The sequence below is a fragment of the Leptonychotes weddellii genome, chromosome 7, assembly GCF_054177405.1.
Source record: "Leptonychotes weddellii isolate Sample4059 chromosome 7, ASM5417740v2, whole genome shotgun sequence".
In the NCBI taxonomy this organism is placed as follows: Eukaryota; Metazoa; Chordata; class Mammalia; order Carnivora; family Phocidae; genus Leptonychotes; species Leptonychotes weddellii.
The window spans coordinates 61,779,488-61,799,540 of record NC_138375.1 but is presented as its reverse complement, the minus strand read 5'-3'; the positions used below and the strand labels follow the sequence as shown (position 1 = coordinate 61,799,540).

General features: G+C 37.3%; 1 protein-coding gene across 1 annotated transcript in view; it reads left to right on the top strand.

The window, feature by feature from the left end:
• CAMK4 (calcium/calmodulin dependent protein kinase IV) overlaps positions 1–20,053 on the top strand; it is an 85,681-nt gene that overhangs the window by 12,902 nt on the left and 52,726 nt on the right. The window contains exon 2 of the mRNA XM_081826467.1: positions 2,058–2,130. The gene's annotated coding sequence lies outside the window, so the exon portion shown is untranslated. The remainder of the gene's footprint in view (positions 1–2,057; positions 2,131–20,053) is intronic.

Here is a 20,053-nt window from a genome sequence, read left to right as displayed (position 1 = left end):
TTTTAATTCCGGCTTTTAATACCAGCTACTAAGAACTTACAACTTCTTACCACAACATAAAAAAAAAAAAAAGGAAGATACTTTCTGAAAAATAAATATGCTATTTAAGATATTAACAGTCTAAAAAATTTCAGTGCAAGACTATAAAAAATGTTGAAGTTTTGTCTCTTACATGTTTTGAATTGACCTTTTTCAGACATGTCTTCACCATAAACCTTTTGTCAGCGAAAACATCTTATGCAAGTTGGTAATCTTCAGTGCTATCAAAAATGTGTTTTCTCTTGGAATTTTGGGAAGAAAGAAATAGCAACAGTGTGGTTTTCCAGTCTTCCCAAATATCCCTATATAGGACAGAAAAACCAAAAACTCACAGACAATATAACAAAACCAGGTGAAAAGGCTTCCCCATGAAGCCTAGAAAACAAGTGAATGAGGACCAACTAATGACAAACGCAAGAGCCTCATGGTATTAGCATCTATATTAGAGGAAGCAAGAGGACATTGATGAACCTAAGAATAGGAGAACACTCAAATCTCCAAAGCCTCCAAATCATTGAGAAGAAGAATGGGCCAGTACAGCTACAGGTGAAATTGTGAGGGCTTTTTGCCATCCAAATTTCTGAAAAGCACAAGGGCTGCACCCACAGTAAGGTCTGAAGAGACTAATGCATTCTAGGCCCTATGAACTCCTGAAACTAGTATCTCAGGCCCCCTTGTGTACATTAGGAGAAACTGCTGAGAAGAGACTCCAGTAACCAGAGCAGAGATGCGTAGAGGAAAGGGAATGAAGTTCCAGATAGAAGAGATCTCAGAAAGTATGAGGTCATAATTTTGAATGCTTCATGAAAACAGTCAAGGGCCATGAAACCAGAAAAGATAGCCTTACCTATCACTCTATCAAAATGATTAAGAAAACCAACTTTGCTTAAAAATAAGCAACAGACAGGTGTCTCCATTAATTGCAATAAAAATGATTATAAGAGCACAGAAAATCAGCATGTCAGGAGGATATGCCCACAAAACAGATGAAAGTATAACATGATCTACACAATATTAAAGCTAATATTACTTAATACCAAAATTAAGAAAATCATAGAAGAAAGAACAAATAAGTCAAAAGTAAAAAAAACTCACGATGTGTATAATTGCACACCCCCAAAAAGAAAACCAAAGCGATAGAAGAAAACAAATACAAAGCATTCTAACTCAGGGAAACATTCCTGAAATTAAAATGGCAAAGACTTAAGTTAAAAGAAAGGTTCCTTAAAGGAAAAGAAAATTTCCTTGTCCACATCCATGCAAAAAGAGCAAGTCATTTATTTGGAATAGAAAGCCAGATGGAGAGAGGGAAGAGGGACGGGGCGGGGGGGGGAGGAGCAAGGAGCTCCAGGTAGAAGGACTATTGAGAGACATAAGTACTAGTCAAATTGTATGGACCTTATTTGGATGCGGATTCAAACAAACAAATTTCAACATGTGCAAGGCAATTGGAAATTTGAAACACCGTGTACTTGAAAATATTAAGGAGTTGTAATTTATAGGTATGATAATGGCATTTTAGTTATGAGTTTTAAAAAGTCCTTTATACTTTTAGAGACAACTCCTTATTTATGAATGGAATTATGTGATGCCTGATAATTTGCTTTAAAATAAAAAGGATGGGAAATAATTGACTGGATAGATAAAACAACACTGGCCATGAGTTAATAATCATTGAAGCTGTGTAACAATTACATGGGATGGTTCATGGTATGTTGTCTACTTGGTATATATTTAACACGATTCTCAGTACAGAGTTTAAGAAGAGTTTTTTTTGTCCTCAGATAGGATGGACAGTTCAAGTCTAGGCAAAATAAATGTGTTTCATTTTCCTAAAGAAACCCAAGATTGCTAGAGTATCAGTTTATGGAACTATTTCCCCCCGGTGTTATGCTAGCAGGTTGCAATTGTTTAGATGCATCTTCCTTAACATTAATTCAGTTAACTTCTTTTAAAAACATCCACTCCCCTGAACACATGTGTCTGAGAAGCATTTCCTGGTTTGTTTGTTTTTTTAGGATTGTGGAGAAGGGATATTATAGTGAACGAGATGCTGCAGATGCTGTTAAGCAAATCCTGGAGGCGGTTGCCGTAAGTATGAATTGACAGCAATAGCATAACTCTTGGTAACCTTTTCCTTGTACAGAATCATTCCTTAACAAGTGTATGTCTGTGACCAGTCAAAACATTTACAGCAAAACATTACAGCAAAACAGTAAGAAATACTATGTAGATAGTACGTTGAATACATTTATATTTTCTCTTGATTGCTCAAACTCTGGAAGATGCAGTCCTCCTATATAATGCCATAAGTCTGTTAAAATAATTTACCATTATTATGAAATCAGACTTTGGGGCTTATAGTCATTCTTCTCTCTTCTTTCCGTTTCTTGAGTTTGTTTCTCTATTGTTTTTGTTGTTTGGCAGGGAAGTGAAGGAAGGTGGAATGTGAGAAATATAGATCTGGGAGCATAGAGGTTATTGATTTTTCTTTCAAGACAAGGGAATTCAAGTGAAAAATTCTGACAGTTTTATTTTTTTAAGGAAGAAATATAAATTAATGTTTTTAAGGAGAATAAAGTGTTGTAAGTTAATGATGGAAACTATGCACCCATATTTACACAAACGTGTAATTTTGAGAAGCTTGTTGAATTGAATTAATAAGGAAAAATTTGCCTAGATAAAACAGACTCCACTAGTGAAAACCTTCCCATATATTTAATGGTTGTCTAATGTGTGCTGGAACACGTTGGTGGTTCATTTATTGAATATGAAGTCAGAACAAAAACAGGATGAAGCCCAAGGGGAAATGTTTATTCAGGTTAAAGAGACAAATCTATAAAATATATCAGAATTAAGATATATTCTATTGTTTAGAGTCAGTTATAGAACTAAAATCATCATTCAGTATCTTGAGAAACCAGCCACAGTGACAAAAGCACATGTCCTATGAATTTTACCCTCAACCAAACCAGGAAGGAGGGAAGAGGCGAGGGAGGGAGGGAGAGAAGAAGGAAGGAAAGGAGGGACTCTGACATCTAACTAGCTTATCTATCATTGATGAAAAGGAAAACACAAACTCCGCAATCTGTATAGGACTGCTAGAGATAGCAAATCCATGATTGAGCTATCAACACCAAGTTCAATTGGCTTTATAGCCCAGTCTTTCCAAATTATTCTTTCCTATAAAAGCATTGTGGTCTTTTTGCTCTAGTGGGGTATAAAAAATTTGAATTGGGGGTAGGGAAAAGCTGGAGAGGCTGCCCTGGAATTTTACTATAAATTCACAGTGTGCCTCCTGATTATATGAATGTTGAATTTCAAATCCATCCTCTTACATACCCCGAATAACCACTCCATTCCAGAGTTTTCATCAAACACAGTATAGTTACCATACCTGGTTTCCTAAGCTTGCCAATTTGGGAATGATTTTTGACTCTTGCATTACCTTCTCGCCTCACATCCACCTTCCCAACTTCGGTTGGGTCTTCCTTCTACTGCCCATGAACCTAGTCCTGCTCCCTACCATGCTATGAATGCTCCTGATGTGCTTCATTAAACAAAACCAACCAGCCAAACAAAACAGAATCACTTCTAGTTGCTTCCAGTTCCTGTCCTTAAAGATAAAAGTCTAGAATTCTTTTTTGCAGTCTCTGTTTCCATCTTGTCACTTCTAAGTTCAATAATGGCAGTTTTATGCCTTTCTTAAATACCCATTTAAAAACTTCGTTCCTCATTACCACATGCAGTAGATTATCTAGTTAAGTAAACACGCTGGCAGTGGCCCCACCGTCACTTTAGGCAGGCAGCTAGTATAACAGGTAAGAGTACTTTGGGAGTCAAACAGAGCTGGGTTCCTTTCCTGGATATGTGGGCTGGGCCCCAGTCACTAAACACTTTTGAGCCTCAGTTTCCTCATGGAAAACAGGCATAATGTTCAACCTAACAGAGTTGTGGAAAACACTAAACAAGATAAGGCAATGGAAGTCTTAGCAGTGTTCAAAAGAGAGGCAAAAGGATAAGCAACTTCAGACTCAGTACATCCATGTAAAGATATATTAGATGTTATAAATCTATACATAGGTATCTACTCCCCAGCTAAGTACTGAAATCAAAAACAACTGACAATAGTCACTGCTCAATATTTACCGAATTAAGTAACTGAAAATTTATCAAAATAGGAAGTCACTATTCCATTTTGTCTTTCTAGATACTGATACATTTAGTGAAATATCCTTACTATCATTTTTCTACTCATTTCCTATGAAACAAACCTTTCTTTATAACTTGTTCCCATTCATGAGATTATTTTCTGCTCCCTTACTATCATTTAATTATTTTCCCATCATTCAAAATGCACCTTCTTCAATATGTTTTCTCTGGTTACCTCCATCCATTTAGGTCAGCTCTTGATTCTTTTGGCTTATCACAGTGGGCATGCTTCAATTTAGTGATACCTCAGGTAGCTGACTGGGAGAACTCTGTCCTCATTCAGTGAATGAGAAATGAATGCTTTCAGCATCAGACTTTTCCACCTATTGGAGTTACACTAGTTAAGGAATAAAAGGGCCCCCAACAGGGATGCCCCAGATAGGGGTACACCACATAGAAAAGAGGGACTAGACAGACTTCAACTCTATTCCAGATTTGCAAAGATGGCTTGATTAGTCTACTGGTAATCCTCAATTTAAAACAAAAAAATTTGTTGTTCTACCTACTCAGAAAGTTTCAGTTTAATAAGTAGGTTACCGAGCAAAGGGAAAGAAAGGAGAGAGAGGCAAATGGAGAAACAGACTCTTAACTGTAGAGAACAAACTGATGGTCACCAGAGGGGAAGGGGGTGGTTGGGGAAACAGGTGAAGGGACTTGCTATGATGAGCACCGAATGTTGTATGGAAGTATTGAATCACTATATTGTACACCTGGAACTAATATTACACTGTATGTTAACAAACTAGAATTTTAAAGAAACTTAAAACAAATAATAAAAAATAAAGAGAAATAAATAAGACCAAAAAGATAAAAGTAAATTACCACATTCAAGAAGTTTTATAAAAATCAAATTTTCTCTGATTGCTACAACTAGCAATCAGATTAACTTAGAGGGAAAAAAAGTTAAAGTCATTTCCCTAAGTGTTTCCACAGGTAGAAAGCAAGCGATTTAAAACTTGTGGGAAGTGGCTGACATTTATGAAATAGTTTATTGTCAACTACATAGCTATAGATAGCTATAAAAATAGGACAGTTGGGAACTCAAAGTAATCAGTGATACATCTCACATTTCCTCTGGATCACACACTTAGAAGACTATATCTAGGCTGGCTTTTGAAAGCACAGATGCAGAAATCTTAAAGATTGAAAAGTTCTTGGGAAATACTTTGTGGGGATAATTATACCCCTTAGGTAACAAATCTGGCAGTCCTTCCCTTCCTCCCCACTTCACCCTAATTCTTGCCCCAAATATTTCACAGTATTTGTCTGACTATAATCTTGCTCCTTCTGCTTTTTAGCTTTAAATAGAATTTTTGAAAGCTTTTAAAGTGAATTTGAAAGATGTTTCCCTCTTTGAGTTTGAATTCATACAGTTAGTCTTTGAGGGTAGATCATTAAGCTTTCTTGAGTATTCTATCTTCCTGAAATGAATTCCAGGTAGTCCCAAATTAGATGGTCTAAGTCAGTCTGGACATTCTGAAAGGGTCATCATGTCCTCATCTGTCATAAAACACAATGCTAAACCTTGAAGCCCTCCTTTTCCATTTACTTAAGAAGATAACCAGGGAATTCCATCACCTCTGACATCTCTTACCATTGCCACCACCTCTTGACCTTTTCTTGCCCCCCAGATATCCTACTGTTCCTCTGTTTCCAGAAAAATCACTATCTCCCTTTTTTCTCCACTCCACTCCTGATGCCACTTTCCATCTTTTGCTAGCCATAGCTCTCTTAGGTATGTCTTAATTTCAGTCATGACTTGAGAGCCTGGAGAAACTTGTACATATAGAGTATAGATTGAATTTAATGAAATAGAAGGAAATGGTTAAAGAACTTAAATATGTCTGCTACCCTAGCACATAGATTTGGGGTTAGAATTTTGATAATGGGGGGTGAAGAGTTACAAACAAAAGCATCCCACCCTTGAAGGTTATGGAAACCAATATGGCATCTCAACATTGAAGTCAAATAGGATGTGGACATGATTATAAGGATGCAGGAAAAGATCAACTAGGACAGGCTTCTTTTGGTAAACATTTTTTAAAACCTGTAGCTTTGCCTCAAAAAGAACAGATATACCATATTAAAGAGTCAGTTGGTAAAGAATTGATGACTAGATACTGAAGAACTGGAAAGGCAAAAGGGGAATACTAAATTAAGGGTACCGTGGCAGCAGCACCGGCAAGGAAGCAGCCTCTCCTCAGACTGAGGGGAGCAAACAAAGAGCGGGAGAGGATTAAAGCTTAGACATTTAAAAGGAGGTGTGATGAAGGTGCACTGCTTGGCTGATGCTGGTGTCTAGTCTGTGACCTAAAGGAGTTGCCCCCGAAGCTGGCGCTCAGACCTTTGAGCTCATTGATGGGGATGGTGTTCTAGCCAGCTAGTGCTGGTGTTGCCGAAGAGGAACACTGGTTGGTTCTGTGAGCATTTGTGGAAAAACTGCAATCAGCAGCTGCCACCAGAATGATCTGCACGGCAGGGTGAAAACGCGTCTTTAGGGTGCATGGGAATAACAAGCGGAAAGATAGGCACAGAAAGCAAATGGGACTGAGCAAGTCCCTTCATCCTCTTCCAGCCTTCCACTCTCTCCCTAGGGCCCTCTAATGGCAGAGGAGAACAGGAAGCCGGCAGGAGAAGGAAAAGTGTGGCTTCTAGTTCAAGTCTCAGCTTCACAAAGTGGACTACAGAAGGGTGATTTACAGCTGAGAGCCAATAACTTAATAAATGGTACAGGAATTTATTTAAAAACAAAAATAAATTCTCAAAGTTCCTGTTGCTATTCATAGTCTTCTAAAACGTTCAGTCTTTACTAATGTGCATTAAATGGTTCTAGAAGTCAAATCAGAACAAGTTCAGCAGCATTGAAATAAATTACTGTCTATATTTAATACCAAGTACTCTGCTTGATAACATTTATAGGTTTAATGGGCAATACATACATTATCAACTTTATATTATTTGATACATTTAAACCGTCTTCCACCTGACCTCTCATTCTCTGTTGGCAGAGTTGATGGACCTTTATAAAGATGGAAGATGTCAGAACGTTTTTTCCCAGCCTCCCTTGAGGTTAGGCAAGGGCATATGACCTGATCCTCATCAGTGAGCTCTGATGGGCAGTCTGCCTGTGGGTTCTGGGGAAACTTCTTCTCAATAAAAGGAGACCCAAGAGAGGGAAGGTCATTTCTCTTTTTCACTGGCATAGTCAGGTCTGCATACGATGTAGGAAACTGCTTTTTCTGTCTTGTCATTAAGAAGAAAAACATAGCTGTGTTGAAGAAAGCCAAAAAAAGAGTACACACCATTAGAATTCTCCTCTTGCTTGATACCTTATAGAATGAGGATAATAAGTTTCTCAATATTTTTGCCACTTTAAATTGTAAATCCTGTTACTTGAAGCAATAAGATACTGAACTTCTTGAATAAACTTTTAAGTATATGCTAATAACAATTCTGTGGTCAGAACAAGTTGTATAATTTTCCATCTTTTGAAACATAACACAAAGGGCATAAAAAGATTCTCGTCCCACAAATTTCTAAAAACTGAATTTCACTGAATATCAAAAACACACCCACACACCGGTCAATCACAAGGTATAAGGTTATTAACAGTAGCAAGCTTGCTTCTGATACCTTTTCTTTGTTTTTGTGAATATTGTTCCCGCTTGGGTCCACTTATTGTCAGTAAAAAGATTCTGAGAGTTCAATTAAGTAATGAGGCACTGGAACAGAAAATGTGGGGTTCTTTGTGGTTTGTTTTAAATCTGTCAGTTCCCATGCTATTTCCATTTCTTTCTGGGGGGGATTTTGTCTCTTGTTACTCACATTTGAACACTGGTCTCTGGGGGATGGATTTTAATGCAAGGCTCAAAGCACTGAAACACTATAATGATAACTTTACCAGTAAAAATAAAAGTAGTTATACATTCTTACTAAGAATTGAGAGATCACAATTACCAGAAAATAAATTACAAACAGTTCTATTAATGTTCTAATATTTTGATTTATAACACAGAATAAAGTAGAGTAGCGGCTCAGAGCATAGATATTTTATCAGAAAAAAATTCGGAACAAATATAATCTGTATCCTGAAAATTATACCTCAGTATTAGGAAGCTGGAAATCTAAAAATAATTCCTGGGAGGGAGAGTATCTTTCTCATTAAACGTTTCTGTACATCATTATCAGCAGTGTAATAATGATATCAAAATTTTGTCAGATTCCGTCTAAGTGGCTTTCTCTCTCTTGAGTTCTGGGAAAATCACAATTCTAGGAATATATATTAAGAAGCTTACTAGTTTATGGGGAAGATAGACATGTAAGCACAAGGGCTATAAAATGACATATATGCATCTATTGATGCATTTTGCTGATTAGAGAATGTGAACGCTATTCAATATATCTAGAGAGAAACTGAGTCAGAAAAATCTTGCCAGAAGGAAGTTATATCTGAGTTGGGTTTTAAAAGAAAAATTGTTGTTTAATAGGTAGCCAGTAGGAAAGAAATAGAATTCCAGAAACACTCCTTTTCTCCCACAGATTTTTGGGGAACATAATAGACTAAAGGTACAAAGGCATGAACTGCTGATATTTGGCTCTAGCGAGAACTGGGGCTTGAGAGAAGTGGGGAGCCCATCCTGAGGGGCTTACCTGACTTTCAAAAGAGGTTCACGTGGTTCTGCAGATGAGGAGATGTGAGGGACTTTTGCTGCAGGATCATCATCCAGACAGCAGCATGAAGCCTCAAAGCAGTGAGGCCAGTTAGGAAGATATGGCAAAGTCAAGTCAAGAGATGAAAAACATCTAAAAGGACCTGGTTTGTGATTATACGAATGAATGCGCTAACCAACTAACCCCAGAATTCCCCTTGAATCTTCTCTGTCAATATTAGTGAATGTTACATATGTGAAGACGTGGAGATAATGAAAAATAATCTAGAGCAGGGAGCATGCAGATGAGCAATTTAGACGTTTGATAAGAACGTCTCATAAAACTCTCTCACTTTCGTTAACACTCTCTTCTCACCTCTGCGCACTTGCTCTCTGAGATTTTATTCCACTTTCTTCCATCCAGTCTCACAGCTCCTCTGATGACCTGTGTTTCTTCCATTCCTGTTTCCCTCTAGCTCTCCTCTGGAGAACTAATGATGAATAGAACAACAACAGCAAAAATAACATTTTAAGAGACCAGCCAAAGCCTTTAGACCAGGGTGAATGTGTTCACTATGCACAGCACACATTGTAGGTCCCCAGGAGAGCTATAGAAAGTAAATATGAGACACAGTCCCTGCCTGGAAGAATTAACAAGGCAAACAGGATTTTTTTTTAAAGATTTTATTTATTTATTTGACAGAGGGAGAAAGAGAGCACACAAGCTGGGGGGAGGTGGGGGGATGGCAGAGGGAGAGAGAAGCAGACTCCCTGCTGAGTTATCTTTCTTCTCTGGATTGAGATGAGTGTTTTCACTATTTCAAAAGCCCATTGAAGTGTCATGGACATGACATCTGATTCGTGTTTGGCGACCTCAGATGATAGTCTTTACGGATTCATTCATAGCTATTCAGGCAGGTTTCTGTTGATTAGGGCGTGAGATTCACAGATTCATTGACTTCGGAGCAGGAGAATTGGATAATCTCAAGTAAAGGTGGGATATATTGTCTAGTTAATGTTGGCAGTATTCAAAAAAAGCACAAAAAAGGAAACAATGTAATAATAGAGAAGTATTCACAGTATCCTTATGAGGTCAGGAAAGGCATGTATCGTTCCTGTCTTTATAGATGACCTATGAAAACTAATGTAAATAAAGATAAAGAGAAAAAGATGGGAATCCAAGCTATAAGGGAATACAGTTTTAAGTAAGGTAACAAATTTTAATTATGTTTAGAAATGCTTATTCCAAGCAGATGTGTATAAGCAGACCATGAGAGGAAGGATATTATCATATTATCACAGTACCTTTTTTATTTTAAACAAACTACTCTAATCGGTAACTTGGCCTATTTTCCATTCCTGTGACACTGTATTGCACATATATGTATTCGGTTCCTCTGATATTCAATGCTCTGAAAAGCTGAAATTCAGAAAAAAAAAAAAAAAGCTGAGCAAAGAATTCTCCCACCTACAGTGGGGTCTCTAGGAGGATGGTCTCTTCTTTACATCGATATAATTTACATGCAACAGCCTCTCCCTACTACAGGCTACAAGGGAAGGACTCACGGCTGGAAGGATCCCTTTGTCAGTGGTCCCCTTTTAAGAAAGAATGATTGTGTGGAAAATATCAAAGTACCGTGCTTTGAAGGTGAACAGTGATCTTTTCTTTGTGAATCTGCTTCTCTGCAAGGATAGTAGAGTGACTGAGGTTAGACTCTAGTTAACTATTTCTGTGTTATTCTTCCGTTGTTTGTTTACTGGAGGATGGGGTGGGACCATGAAATTTATGTCCTTGCTCTCTGGTAGTAGTTCTCTGCCCAAACCTAAAGTATGCCCTGTCTTGAGGGAGTGAAATCCTATTTTATGTTATACGGTACAGTGTGAATCTACGTAGATATTTGTAATGTTTTTGACCCATAAAAATGAATTTTTATTTTGGGAATGGCCAATTCAGAAGTAGTGTTGAAAAACATGAACAATTCTCTCAAAGAGGTGGGATTTTTTTTTTTTTTATTTCTGGAAGGAGAGCATTCAGGCAATATAATACTCTTAATTTTACTCTTTGAGCATGGAATTTTGATTTTATTATTAAATAATTCAGGAACAAATTCTGCAAAAGTTTTACAAAATATTTTTACCTGCCTAATAAGTAAGAAATACATAATTAAATGAAGATGTCAAATTAACTTACAGGCATAGGCCTAGATCATAGCCTATGTACATTACACTGGTCATAGAAACAGAAGGTTAACTTGGTTTTCTTATTTTAATCATTGTCTTCCATCCCATCTCAAGTGTTTAGCTCCTGAATAAGGAATGTTCACAAAAGTCCAGCTTACTCACTTTGACTGAGATGCAGAATTTCTCAATGGGGCCAATGGGAACACTCGGTTTCATGCGGGTAAGGCAGTTCTTTGTAAGTGTTGAGTAGTCCCAGCTATCTCAACCTATTCTGGCTGCTATAACAGGATACCATAGATTGAGTGGCTTAAACAATAAACATTTATTTCCCACAGTTCTGGAGGCTGGGAGGTGCAGATCAGGGTGCCAGCATGGTCAGATTTTTGATAAGGGCTCTGTTTTGGGTTTTCAGACTGCTGCCTTTTTTCTGTATCCTCACACAAGTAAGAGAGTGAGCTCTGGTCTCTTTCTCTTCTTATAAGGGCATTAATCCTATCATGGGGCTCCACCCTCAAGGTCTTAGATCTAATTACCTTCAAAGGCTTCACCTCCAAATACCATCACCCTGAGGACTAGGACTTCAACATTTGAATTCTTGGGGACACAAACATTCATCCATAGCACTCGCTCCAATATATTAATGCCAGTTGGAGACCCAGATATTGTGACAACAGAAAAGAAAAATACTGACACACCAATTTCCAGTCCAAGTGGAACCTTCCCCTTAATCTGTTTTTCTTTCTCTCTTTCTTTCAACCTCTCTCCCTTCCTCCTTCCTTCTATTCTCACTTCTCTTTACCTTGTAAATTCCAGAGAATCATCACCATCCAAAGATTCAAAGATATGTAAATACCACTGCAATGTATGCAGGCAATGCTAGACACCCTAACAATTCTTGTTAACTTTTTTGTCTACTTTAAAGAAATTTTCAGTAACTATTAGTGATTTCAAAATGTTTTTTTGACCTAGGACAAGAATACCTTCCTCATTCCAATGTCCCACTATATCATTCTACCTTTCATAAATGTAATTTAAGGTCCCTCTGTGCTATATCCTCTTTATTTTTAACTCATGAAAGAAGTATGGTATATTTCTAATGTATTTCACATGCTGTATATTTAATATTAATCTTCCATGATTTCTGAATCTTGGTGTTTTCTCCAGATTATTTTGCATAAAGTTTACAGAGCCTGATCTGCTCATTTTTTTTCCCAAGGATATACTTCCCTATATATTATCAATCTGTAAAATTTTCCTGGAATGTCAGGGCTTTGCCTACTATGTTATAAGCAGTTGGTAGGTTAAATAGAGAACTACTTACCTATACACTGCACGCTTAAAAATAATCAAAACTCAGATTTTATTAATAGGACATCCAAGTATTTTAAAAGATCTATATAAGTGGCGGGGCACCTGGGTGGCTCAGTCAGTTAAGCATCTTGGCTTCGGCTCAGGTCATGATCTCAGGGTTGTAGAATCAGCCGCCCATTGGACTCCCTGCTCAGCGTGGAGTAGCCTGTCCCTCTCCCTCTGCTCCTCCCCTTCCTCCCCGCTTCGTGCTTTTTCTTTCACTTTCTCTCAAGTGAATGAATGAATCTTTTTTAAAAAAATGATATATGTAAGTTGCATAATATTAGCAAATGATGTCCACCAGTAAAATGAATAGTTTACGTATATAACTTGGGATGTAGATAAGGGTGAGTCACATTTAACTGTCTTTGTTTTCTTTATGTGGCAGTATACGTTGACCTGAAAGTATAATAAGAATTTCAGCTCTAAATGTGATATAGCACACCTACATGTTGGAGATTATTGCATTGTCATCGCTGTAGTCATCAGTCTTCCTCACATTTACTTTGTGATATTTAAAGGACTTTGCTTGAACATTTGGGATCCTTCTTGATTTATAAGAGAAAAGCATACATCATATCATAACATTTCCCCACCTAACCCTCCACTATCTCCCCATCAGACTCACAGTCCTCTATGTGTGACCCTCAGAGTCGTGCCTGGAAAGGCTCCTTGCTGACCTTATGATCCTCTCTCTCTCCATGAGCCTTCATTCATGGCGCTTCAATAACCTTCTGTTCTTCCAATATGAGAAACTCTAGTTCCTGGAACTTTGAATTCTTGTTTGAAACTAGAATGTATGGGACGACTGGGTGACTCAGTGGGTTAAGCGTCTGCCTTGGGCTCAGGCCATGATCCTCGGGGTCCTGGGATGGAGCCCGGCGCCAATGTCTGGAATGTTTCCTGATACATATTGGGTATTCTGTAAATATTTGTTGGATGATTTGACTGACTAAAGATCTTCATTCATTTATTTAATCATGCACTCATTCACCAGCTAACCAAACAAATAATAGATGTTTATTGAGCATATATTTAGCCCCTGCCACTGTGGAGTCATTAAGAGACACATGGCACTTGTGTGCCAAGAGTTTGTGTTCTTTAGTCCATTACTTGCTAACTGCAAAATACTCAGTATATTAGTTTTCTGTTACCGACTAACAAATTACCACAAATTTAACAGCTTAAAACAACTTATTCTCTCACAGGTCTGTAGGACTGAAGTCCAGTGGGCTCTACTGGGTTCTTGGCTTAGAGTCTCACAAGGTGGAAACCAAAGTGTTAGTCAGCTGGGCTCTTATCTGTAGGCTCTGGGAGGAACCTGCTCCCAAGCTCATTCAGGTTGTTGGGTAAGTTCACTTCAATGTGGTTGTATGACTGAGGTCCCTGTTTCCTACTGCTTATCAACCAGGAGCTCCCAAAGGCTGCCTGCATTTCTTGGCACATGCCTCCCTGCATCTTCAAAGCCAGCTAGGGTGCTTCAAGTCCCTGATTTTCTTTTCTGCTCCCAGCCAGAGAAAACTCTCTGCTTTTCAAAGGCACATGAGATTTGATTAAGCCTACCCGAATAATCTCCCTTTTGACATTTAAGTTAATATAATCATAGGAATGCTACCTCATCATATTCATAGACTGCACCCACACTCACAGGGAAGAGCATTGAATATAGGGGCTAATTCCATAGAGTGGTCATTCTTAGCATTCCGCCTATTACACCCAGACCAACCTACTCTTCATAATCAGTGTGTGATGCATGAGTTTTCTACCATCATGTATTTAATCTAATCAACCCCAAACATGGTTTCCATGGGAAAGTAAATGAGGAGTCCAAAAGTTGACCCAGGCACATGGATAAATTTGAATGTCATTGGCTTTCAGGCTTTTCAGACACTCATTTACTGAAAAGTGTTTTGGTTGGTTTGTTTTTTAATGTGTAGCACTTACTCTGTGTTCTCATGCTCTTCCTTTTATTCTTTTCTCCTGGTTTTTATGTTAGGAAATCAATTCTGCTACTTCAAAGTATTAGCCACAACAAGTATTTTCAAAGGTTTTCAAAACTGTTTGCTGTGTCTTCGAAAACAAGCTCAAACACAGATCATGATCAAAAAGAAGGAATGATAGCTGTGGTTGAGACTATGTGTGGCATCTCGGCACGTAAAAATACAAATATACAGTATACTCAGATACATTTCTTTTTTCATGTTGCTCTCTTATTTTGTTTCCCTCAACAATATGTCTTAGAAATCTTTCCTTTTATATATTAGTTTGTTATCACTGCATAACAAATCACCACAAACTTAAAAGCATGACACAATACCCGTGTATCTCCTAGTTCTTGTCAGTCAGAAGTTAGGCATGACATGACTAGATTCTCTCAGTTCCAAAATCAGGGTATCAGCAGGGCTGCATTTCTTTCTGGAGGCTCTGTGGAAGAATCTGCTTCCAGCACATTGAATTTGTTGGTAGAATCCAGTTCCCTGCAGTTGCCTTGACACGAGACCTTCTCCATCTTTGAGACTGCAGTGGTGCATCAGATTCTTCTCACGCTTTGGATCTCTTTGACCTACTCTTCTGCCTTCCTCTTCTGCTTTTAAAGGCTCATGCAGTTACACTGGGCCCATATGGATAATCCAGGATAATCTCTATATTTTAAGGCCAAAGTGATTAGTAATCCTAACTACATCAGCAAATTTCCTCTTGCCATGTTACATAGCATGTTCATCGTCCTGGAGATTAGAGCACTGAGTCTTTTTAGGGCCATAATTCTATCTACCAGATTTTAGTGTGTATGGATCTTTTTCATTCTTTCAATTGCTTCAGGGTCATTTATTTCATACTATGGGTTCTATAATTTATCCAGGTTCTAGATAGTTATGTAACTTTTTTCCAATTTTAAAAATTATGAATAATATTGTCATAAATATCCTTGTAGGCATATTTACACACAAGTAAAAATATTTCTTTAAGATACATTCTAAGGGGCGCCTGGGTGGCTCAGTCGTTAAGCGTCTGCCTTTGGCTCAGGTCATGATCCCAGGGTCCTGGGATCGAGTCCCACATCGGGCTACCGGCTCAGCAGGAAGCCTGCTTCTCCCTCTCCCACTCCCCCTGCTTGTGTTCCTGCTCTCGCTGTCTGTCAAATAAATAAATAAAATCTTTAAAAAAAAAAAAGATACATTCTAAGAAGTGGCTTCTATGAGACATGCTTTTAAGTTTGTGGTGATTTGTTATGCAGGGATAGCAAACTAATATATAAAATATATATTCATTTTATACATTTAATGGATGCTGCTACATTGCAAGGCTTTATCAGTCTACAATCCTGTCAGGACTCAGTATAAGTTTGCCTTTTTACCAACATGTGCATCTAACCAATCCTAATATCAGTCTTTTTGTTGGGCAGGGGAGTAATATAAGTGGTAAAAATAATTCATTGTTTTGATTTACTTTTTCTAATTATAATACTGAAGATGTCATGAATATTTCTTGGATTTATAGGCCATTTTCAATCCTCTGACTCGGTCATCATATCCTTTACCTTTTTCTATCCTTTGCTCTTTTTGCAATGATAATTTTACATTTTTTTTTCTTTTCTTATTATGTAGGAGCTCTTTATACATTCAAATTTTAATCTTTACTATATATATCTTTATATGTAATCTATATCATATAGACAGATGGATAGATAAAGTAAATGTTTTTTCCTAGTTTTGCTTTGTTTATGCTGCTTTGTGTAATTTTCGTTTTTATAGTGATTTGAAAAAATTTTTTAAGTTTTTATTTAAATTCCAGTTAACATATAGTGTAATATTAATTTCAGGTGTACAATATAGTGATTCAACACTTCCATATGATACTGGGTGCTCATCATGACAAGTGCCCTCCTTAATCCCCATCACTATTTCACCCATTCCCCCCCACCTCCCCTCTGGTAACCATTAGTTTGTTTGATATGACAATTCTATACATTTTGCTATGCTTACCATGATAAATATAGTTATCATCTGTTACCATTCAAACTTATTGCAGTATTACTGACTATATTCCCTATGCTGTACTTTCATCCCCATGACTGACTTATTTTATAACTGGAGCTTTGAACCTATTAATCCTCTTCAGTTAATTCACCTGTCCTTCCAAGCTACTCTCCTCTCACAGCCACCAGTTTGTTTTCTGTATTTATGATTCTGTTTCTGTTTTTTTTTTTTAGATTCTACATATAATTGAAATCATATGGTCTTTGTCTTTTTCTGTCTGACTTATTTCACTTAGGATAATAATCTCTACGTCCATCCATGTTGTCACAAATGGCAAGATCTCTGTCTTTGTATGGCTGAGTAATATCTCATTTTATTTATACACACACACACACACACACAAACACACATATGTCATGTCTTCTTTATCCATCCATCTCTGGATGGACACTTAGGTTGCTTCCATATCTTGTTGTGAGCTTAGTGAGCTTGTGTATGCATTTATATTTTTAGTTCTTCTGGTGCTTTTCCTTTTATAACTTTAGACAACATCCTTCAACCTCTATTTTATGTTTCATTAAACTTAAGCAGTATCACCACCCTCTTTCTACCGAGAATAATAAGGAAATTAACATAGATACACTTCTTCTATTGACCTCCACCTTCAAATTCTTTCTTGTCATATCTCTGTTTTACATTGGTAAGGTTCATATCATTTATATTCTGCATCTTGTTTGTTTTTTGGGGTTCTACATTTAAACGGACTTGATGGCCATCAGCCCTTTACTGCATTTCTTTCTCTTTATTTCTTATGTGGCTGAATTTATTCATTCAAGTAGTTAGGATTTTGTTTGTTTATTTTCTATGAGTCTTTTTGCTTGTTTGTTTTTTCCTCTTTCCAGAAAGACATAGCAGCAATATATCCCCTGAGTTTTTTCGTGACTTTTATGGCCACTTTATACTTGCAGGACATACTATAAATTTGCAGGACGCTTGGTTCTAACCACAGCAGTCAGTATGCATTCCTCTGTAGTCTCCTTGCACTGAAACCTGCCTTGCAAAAATCTGACACCAACTTTATATTTCCCTTCTTTGAGATAGTCTGCTTTTTTCTGCCTACAGGTCTAAGAATCCCTTCTTTATCCTTGAAGGTCAGTAACCTGAGCAGGTGCGTGTCAGTTTCCACAGCTCTTCCTGTGAGAAAAGCAGCAATAGCTTTCCCCCCATTTTACAATTATGTACCAACCAAAGCTCAGAGAAATTGGCTTTTGCACAGTTGTACAAATAGTGGACCCAAAGTTGTTAAAACTCCCAGTCTAGGTTTGACCACATTGCCAGGCATGTGTACAAGTCTTCTTTATCAGCCTTTGGGACTCTGGGTCTTTTACGTTTTAATCTGTACAAAAGCCCACTAACTTAAGCAGTCTTATGGGCTTTGAATAATTTTCTGCACTTACCTCTTTAACTCAAAGCAGGTGGAACATTTGAGCTATTTCAGTTTCTATGACTCTCTGGCCCATTTCTTAGGGAACTTCTGAACCTTAATCTAAGGTTCTTCCCCCTCCTTCATTCACCTTTAATAAATTCTGAAGCTAAATGCATATATTTGTTTTTATTTTTATCTTTTTCTTTTCCTGAGAGATGTAAGTTCAGAATTTCAGCAAATCTGCGTCTTCTCTGCACTCCCCCGTGCATTTTCCACCACTGGTGTATAGCACTAGCCACCCTGTATTTTGGTTAGTTGTACATGAGCCTGTCTCCTGAAAGAGGCAGATTATCATCTCTAGGCTAGGAATAATGATTTATTCATCTGTATCTGTCATCCTTTTCCTCTGCCCTCTACCCCCCCTTACAAACACACACACAAACCCCTTATGCCCCTTTGTATTCATAGCACATAACAAACACAATACATATTCATTGACTTGAATCCAGTTGTTTACAAAATCTTGTTTAGGATCCCAACATTTTGAGTGCTGGGAATATTTTAGAACTGGCCTTATATCCATGGTTTCTAAAAGACAATAGGACTTCTAATTCATTTAATAATTCAATAAACTGTTAAATCACATTACTTTCAAAAATCACATGACTTTCAAAAATGATAATGCTAATCCAATTTTCCAGGAGAGTGCTTTTCATGGAATATAATGTATTTTAAAATTTAAATAAATTTACATGGCATATTTCTCTTTGTTTTGGAAAGATACCTCTAATTTCATAGAACTTGACATGCTGATAGATACAGGGGAAAATCCATGTTGAAAAACAAAATTTCTCATGCATACACTTTACAGTCTAGTATTGGTTTCTATTCCTCACACTTTAACCTTGAAACACTTACATTTTTTATGAGTAATAGGTTGAACATGTCATGGGTTCTGACCAACTGTGTGATTTATCCTTTGAAATATTCCTTTGAATGTTTGAACTCATTCAAAATGTATCTAACTTTTAAATTATCTTCCTAACTTTTGTCTATGAAGTTATTGTTACAGAAACTCAGGGTTTAATGGCTCTGGATCCTGCAGAATTCCAGAAATGCCACCTTATTTTAAGTTGAATATCATTGAGAAATTGCCTTATTACACACTAATTGACCATGTTCAAACCTGCTTATCCATGTAGTAGGCCATTTAGTAAAGAGGCTAAATGCTTATGCTAGATTTTGCTAGAAAACTGAAGGAAGAATCTTGAGAGGAATATGTAATTGGAACACATGGGGCTACCTCAATAATAGTAATACCAGCCATCACTACCATGTGTTATTAAGTACTGACTGTGGACCAAGCTTTAGCTAACAGCTTTATGTACATCATTTCCTTTAATCCTCATACCTATAAAGCTGTTCATTATATTAATTTCACAGGTGAAGAAACTGAGACTCAGAAAGATTAAGCAGCTTTTCTAAGATCATGCAGCTGGCTCATGGCAGAATCAGGACTAGAACACAAAACCAAAGATGACTTCAGAGTTTATGCTCTTAAGTCCTCTGTTGTCTGCTTTCCTCTATAGTAACCTGCTATAGACTCTGTTCAGCCCAAAGCCAGAGACACAGAGGAGCAGACGAGGCCTTAGCATGGCAAGAATTTAAGGGCCAGCAGTGAAACAAGACAAGTGAGATGCATCCATTTTAAAGATCACATAGCAGGAAAAAATTCACATTTTTTTAAAGACACAGGTGCTTTGCAGCAGGTGTACCTCTTTATGTTTGCCTGTGCTTTTTTACTCTTGGATTCAGCTCTTGAAAACTACCTATTTGACATAACGAGAATCACTTTACATGCTATAATTAAAAAATTAAATCTGTCTCAAATAAATTAAGAATATGTGCAAATGGATATTCCATTCTTTTTAGGACAAGTGTAGGTGGGAATAATAATAGCTCCACAGATGTAAGTCTTCCAGGTGCAGTCAGCTCTGTAACTTTATCAATATCCAGAATGATGGGAAGTTAAACATCCCCAATGTGAGTCAATAGTAAGAAATTGGGTAGAAGACTTCTTTTTTTTTTTTTTAATTCTTTTTTTTTTAAATTTTTTTTTAGATTTTATTTATTTGAGAGAGACAGAGATAGTGAGATAGAGAGCACAAGTGGGGAGGAGAGGGAGAAGCAGGCTCCCCACAGAGCAGGGAGCCCGATGC